This window comes from Mandrillus leucophaeus, unplaced genomic scaffold, assembly GCF_000951045.1.
Source record: "Mandrillus leucophaeus isolate KB7577 unplaced genomic scaffold, Mleu.le_1.0 Scaffold367, whole genome shotgun sequence".
NCBI classification, from domain to species: domain Eukaryota; kingdom Metazoa; phylum Chordata; class Mammalia; order Primates; family Cercopithecidae; genus Mandrillus; species Mandrillus leucophaeus.
In genome coordinates this window covers 1,164,548-1,171,295 of record NW_012103887.1, presented here as the reverse complement: position 1 = coordinate 1,171,295, position 6,748 = coordinate 1,164,548, and positions in this window count along the sequence as shown.

Genomic DNA, 6,748 nt, shown 5'->3' with positions numbered 1-6,748 from the left:
TTTTTGTATTTTTTGTAGAGACAGGGTTTCACCATTTTGGCCAAGCTGGTCTTGAACTCCTGACCTTGTGATCCACCCCCCCCCCCACCTCTGCCTCCCAAAGTGCTGGGATTACAAGCGTGAGCCACTGCACCCGACCAGCACAGCAAGATCTTACTTCTACCAAAAACAAGAAAAAGAAATTAACCAGGCTCGCAGTCAGCGTGCCTGTAGTCCCAGCTACTCAGGAGGCTGAGGTGGGAGGATCCCCTGAGCCCAGGAGTTAGAGGTTGCAGTGAGCTATAATCACACCACTGCAATCCAGTCTAGATGACAGAGCAAGTCCCTCTCTGGAAAAAAAAAAAAAAAAAGAAAAGAAAAAGAGTTTGGGATTTGACAGAAAATAAATTACGGGGAAGTGACTAGGAAATAAATGGGGAGGCCAGTGAAAGACAAAGGCTATTCTAGTAAGGTATTTCTTTTTATGCAAATTTACCTCAGTGTTGACTCTTTTTCTCCAGTGGAGAGAGTGGCTCTTTGGGGAGGGGCGGGGGAAGCGCCCTCACACATAGAAATGTATGCCCTGCTTTTAGGTAGATAAGGGAAGGGCAAAGAACTCTTCCTCCATCTGTTAATTCTCAAGTGCCTTCAACTCAGAATAATCCTTATGCTGAGGCAGTGTACTTGTGGGGCGACGTATCCTAAGCCCCTTCATTCCCATCATCACTGGTTTGGGAATTGGCTGGGACATGAATACTATTTTCCCCACTCCCTCTGTGCCTTTGGTAAAGTTACTTAACATCCTATATGCCTCAGAACCCGGGTGGCTCACGTCTGTAATCCCAGCACTTTGGGAAACCAAGGCAGGTGGATGATGAGGTCAGGTGTTGCAGACCAGCCTGGCCAACATGGTGAAACCCCATTTCTACTAAAAACACAAAAATTAGCTGGGCGTGGTGGTGCATGCTCATAGTCCCAGCTACTTGGGAGGCTGAGGCAGGAGAACTGCTTGAACACGGGATGTGGAGGTTGCAGTGAGCCAAGATCACACCACTGCACTCCCGTCTGGGAAACAGAGTGAAACTCTGTCTCAAAAAAAGAAAAAAAACATTATGTACTCAGCCAGTGTGGTGACTCATGCCTGTAATCCCAGCAATTTGGGAGGTTGAGGTGGGTGGATCACCTGAGGTCAGGAGTTCAAAACCAGCCTGACTAACACAGTGAAACCCTGTCTCTAGTAAAAATACAAAAATTAGCCGGGTGTGGTGGCAGGCCCCTGTAATCCCAGCTACCAGGGAGGCTGAGGCAGGAGGATTGCTTGAACCCAGGAGACAGAGGTTGCAGTGAGCTGAGTTCGCACCATTGTACTCCAGCCTGGGCAACAAGAGTGAAACTCTGTATCAAAAATAAAAATAAATAAATAAATAAATCATATACTCAAAGGGAATGAAATCAGCATCTCAAAGAGATATCTGCACTCCCACATTTATGGCAGCATTACTTCCATAGCCAAAATACAACAACTTGTGTTCACTGACAGATTAGATTTAAAAATGTGGGATGTATATGTATATGTGTATAGATTTTTTTCTTTATACGTACACAGTGGAATATTAGCCTTAAAATGAAGGAGATCCTGCTATGCATAACATGAATTAACCTAGAAGACATTATGCTGAGTTAAATAAGCGAGACACAGAAATAAAACTACTGCATGATTTGGCCAGGCGCGGTGGCTCAAGCCTTTAACTCCAGCACTTTGGGAGGCCGAGGTGGGCGGATCATGAGGTCAGGAGCTCGAGACCATCCTGGCCAATATGGTGAAACCCTGTCTCTGCTAAAAATACAAAAATTAGCAAGGTTTGGTGGCGCGTGCCTGTAATCCCAGCTACTCGGGAGGCTGAGGCAGGAGGATCACTTGAATCAGGGAGTCGGAAGTTGCTGTGAGCCCAGATCATACCACTCCAGCCTGGCGATAGAGCGAGACTCAGTCTCAATAAATAAAATAAAATAAAATAAAATAAAATAAAATAAAATAAAATACTACATGATTTCTTTTATACGTGGCATGTGAAAGAAGTTTCATACATAGAAAAAGAATAGAATGAATGGTGGTTACCAGTATAATGGCAGGACTGGGATTTGGGGGAAGAATGGGGAACTGTAGATCAAGGGGTACAAAGTTGCAGTTATGTTGAATGGATGTCTAGGAATCTAGTGTACAGCTTAAGGACTATTGTTAACATTGCATTATATGCTGGAAATTTGCTAAGAGAGTAAATTACTGTAATAATCATTTAAACTATGCATATGCATAGACAAGCATCATGTTGTGTACCTTAAATACGTACAATAGAGCTCAAATCCATGACTCCAGCCACAAGGCCTGGCATGGCCTGTTCCATTCACTCCTCTAGCTTCACCTTACACCATCGTCTGCTTTGCTCAGTATCTGTGACTTGTTCTTACCCTTCTTTTTCTCAGGCCCAGGCTTTCCTGTAGTCTTTATCACCACTCTAGGTCAATTTTAATTTTTGAGCTGTTTGTTCAACCTCTGTTTCTTCTACCAGACTAAACAAGTTTGTGTGCTGAATATTCACCAACCCTGAACACTCGGCATCTGGCGCAGCTCCTAGCACCTGTAGGCTCTTGGAAAATACATGCAGAATGAATGAAAGAATATGAGTGACCAAACAAGTCATTGGAGAATTTCCCATACTGCAGGCTTGTTGAGGTTGCTTAGCTGGTACTTTACTGAGAAGGCATTGGCAAGCTGGCTTTACTAATGGTTCTTACCACTCACTGTGCCTGTTATCACTCAACAAGCATTGATTAAACACCACTGTGGCCAGTCCCCCGAGCTTGGCATTGTCAGAGGCATGTAAACCAGAGCAACTCCATCTTTAATGAGGCTGGGTAAAATGAGGCTGAGACCTACTGGGCTGCATTCCCAGACGGTTAAGGCATTCCAAGTCACAGGATGAGATCGGAGGTCAGCACAAGACACAGGTCGTAAAGACCTTGCTGATAAAACAGGTTGCAGTAAAGAAGCCGGCCAAATCCCACCAAACCCAATATGGCCATGAGAGTGACCTCTGGTCATCCTCTCTGCTACACTCCCACCAGCGCCATGACAGTTTACAAATGCCGTGGCAACATCAGGAAGTTACCCTATATGGTCTAAAAAGGGGAAGAATGAATAATCCACCTTTGTTTAGCATATCATTAAGAAATAACCATTAAAATGGGCAACCAGCAGCCCTCGGGGCTGCTCTGTCTGTGGAGGAGCCATTTTCTTATTCCTTTACTTTCCTAATAAATGTGCTTTCACTTTTCTATATGGACTCGCCCTGAATTCTTTCCTGCACAAGATCCAAGAACCCTCACTTGGGGGTCTGGATCAGGACCCCTTTCCTGGAACAGCACTAGCCATAGCAATGGACACAATGGCCAGAAAGCTCTCACCTCATGAAGCGCCAGGCATTCATACTCTAATTATTTTGTTGTTACTTTGCATTTTGATAGAATCTCCAACTCAGAGGTGAACTGCAAGATTAGTACAAGGAACTTCCCCATGCCCTTCCCTAAGATTCACAAATGAATTTTATTTTGCTCCATTTTGAGAGAAAATTTTCCTTCTAATGTTAAATTTTAATGAACGAGTTTAGAGAAATTTTGGTAAGGAAAACTTTGGGGGTTTAAATGAGTTAGCAATATTTAGTACTGTGGCCAGTTGCTGTGGAATGTTTTATTCATATAATTCCTTTTCTACCTAATTATGAGTCACTGAGCTGACCATATTGCCTATAAAATGGGGTGACTGCACCCTGAGCATGGTGCTAGGGGAATGCATTAATGATAGTGAAGTGTATTTTAATAATATTTGGTGAAAGACATCATGCACAAATGAAATATGCTTACTCCCTTTTCCCTTCTCTCACAGCTCACAGCTGTGACCAATTTTATTTTCATTACCAGGATTAGCGTACATTTTCCTTGCCTGGTTTCCACTTCCCTCATGGTGGGATCTTGCCCTCACTCTCCCCTCCACCCCCAGCCCCAGCTTCCAACAGTCACACGCACGAGTGTCCAGCTGCCTTTGCAATTGCATCATGTGTGAGCTCCCGTTGCCATGGCAGCATGAGGGGTTTGGTGGCTGTTTCCCTCCATGAAGGTGGCTGCATTCCTCATCTCAGCGGTTCAGCTTTCTGAACTGACCGACAATTTGATGCCCTTTGCTTAATATTCATGTCCTATTGGAATTCTTTTAATTTGCCTAGCTACTTTTTCCCCCAGCATTTTGTCTCATTCAGGAGAGCCATGTTGCACAATGCAAGGGACACAACGGCCAGAAAGCCCTCACCTCATGAAGCACCAGACATATATAATCTAATTCTTTTGTCTCATTTAGGAGAGACAATATGTTTCTATTCCTTTTTTTTTTTTTTTAATTTTTTTTTGAGATGGAGTCTCGCTCCGTCGCCTAGGCTGGAGTGCAGGGGCACCATCTCGGCTCGTTGCAACCTCTGTTTCCCGGGTTCAAGTGATTCTCCTGCCTCAGCCTCCCGAGTAGCTGGGACGACAGGCGCCCGCCAGCACGTCTCTAATTTTTGTATTTTTAGTAGAGACAGGGTTTCACCATGTTGGCCAGACTGGTCTCGAACTCCTGGCCTCAAGTGATCTGGCCGCCTTGGCCTCCCAAAGGGCTGGGATTACAGGCGTGAGACACCACATCCAACCCAGGGGTTTCTATTCTCATCGTGGTCAGTGGAAGTGGAGGCTCCAGATTGTGCAGTGCGCTTTCTCGTGTGCTGCACCCTGCTGCCCTCTCAAACCGACGCCCATCCCCAGACTGATGGACGTCTTTTCAGACAATTCAGAATCACTCATTTAGGTTTGTTGTTTTTTTAAATGTTAGGCATTATGATGTGTATTGGACAACACACAGGGAATCTCTAAACTTTAAGATGCTGAGTTAAATGGTCTACATTTGCACAAGGATCCAGGTAACTGTATTCTACTTCAAGAAAGCTTCTTGGTGAGAGACAAAAAAACATTTGCAATTGGCCATTTCGTTCATTTTCCTAAGAATAGTTTAGCTTTAAGTGTGTTATTGCAGCTGGGCATGGTGGCCCACACCTGTAATTGCGGTGCTTTGGGAAGCCAAGGTAGGAGGATCACTTGCACCCAGGAGTTGAGGCTAGCCTGGGCAACATGGCAAGACCCTGTCTCTACAAAAACATAATAAATTAGCCAGATGAGGTGGTGTGCACCTGTGATCCCAGCTAATCAGAAGGCTGATGCAGAAGGATCGCTTTAGCCCAGGAGTTTGATGCTGCAGTGAGCTATGATCGTCCCACTGCACTCCAGCCTGGGTGACAGAGTGAGACCCTGTCTCTAAAGAAAAAACAGAACTACATGTGTTAATACTCTCCTGCCAAAGGCCACCAGCAATGCATCTACAGTTGAATAAGTTGGGTGTATTACCCATTACAGTGAGGGAGAATACACACAAGAGGCTACAGGAAATGGGAGATAGAAAGGTGGTATAGGGTTTGGGTCTATATTAGGTGATTTTGGGATGGCTTGGAGAAATGATTTTGCTCTGGGTTGGATGCTGTCAGGAAGCAGGGGTAATTAGATATATTAATACTTCTATCTATAAGAGAAGAAAAATAAAGGGAGGTAGAGGCTTCAACTGAAAAGAAGCGGCAGGCTGGGAGCAGTGGCTCATGCCTGTAATCCCAACACTTTGGGAGGCCGAGGTGGGTGGATCACCTGAGGTCGGGAGTTTGAGACCAGCCTGGCCAACATGGAAAAACTCTATCTCTACTAAAAAATACAAAAATAAGCCAGGCATGGTGGCGTGTGCCTGTAGTCCCAGCTACCCAAGAGGCTGAGGCAGGAGAATCGCTTGAACCTAGGAGGCGGAGGTTACAGTGAGCTGAGGTCACATCACTGGACTCCAGCCTGGGCAACAAGAGCGAGACTCCCTCTCAAAAAAGAAAAAGAAAGAAAAAGGGCAGGGTGCAGTGGCTCATGCCTGTAATCCCAGCAATTTGGGAGGCCGAGGCAGGTGGATCATGAGGTGAGATCAAGACCATCCTGGCTAACACAGTGAAACCCTGTCTGCTAAAAATACAAAAACAAAATTAGTCAGGTGTGGTGGCAGGCACCTGTAGTCCCAGCTACTCGGCAGGCTGAGGCAGGAGAATGGCGTGAACCCGGGAGGTGGAGGTGGAGCTGGCAGTGAGCAGAGATTGTGCCACTGCACTCCAGCCTGGGCAACAGAGGGAAACTCTGTCTCAAAAAACAAAAAAAAAAGAAAGAAAGAAAGAAAAGAAGCAGCAGTCACTCATTCTAGCCAGGATGGGGGCTGTTTGGTCATTTTTGTGGCTTGGACGATGTTCGTGTTTCTGTCTGTATTCAGACATGATTATGGAGTGGTCTTGTTTTTGTCTTGACTCAGTGTTAGGATTTGGATACGGTTTGTTTGGCCCTGCCAAGTCTCATGTTGAAATTTGATCCTCCGTGTTGGAGATGGGGCCTGGTGGAAACTCCTGAGGTCAGGAGTTTGAGACCAGCCTGACCAAGGTGAAACCTCGTCTCTACTAAAAATACAAAAATTAGCCGGTCATGGTGGTACCCGCCTATAGTCCCAGCTATTCCGGAGGTTGAGACAGGAGAATTGCTTGAACCAGGGAGGCAGAAGTTGCAATGAGCCGAGATTGGAGATGGCACCACTGCACCCCAGCCTGGGCTATGGAGC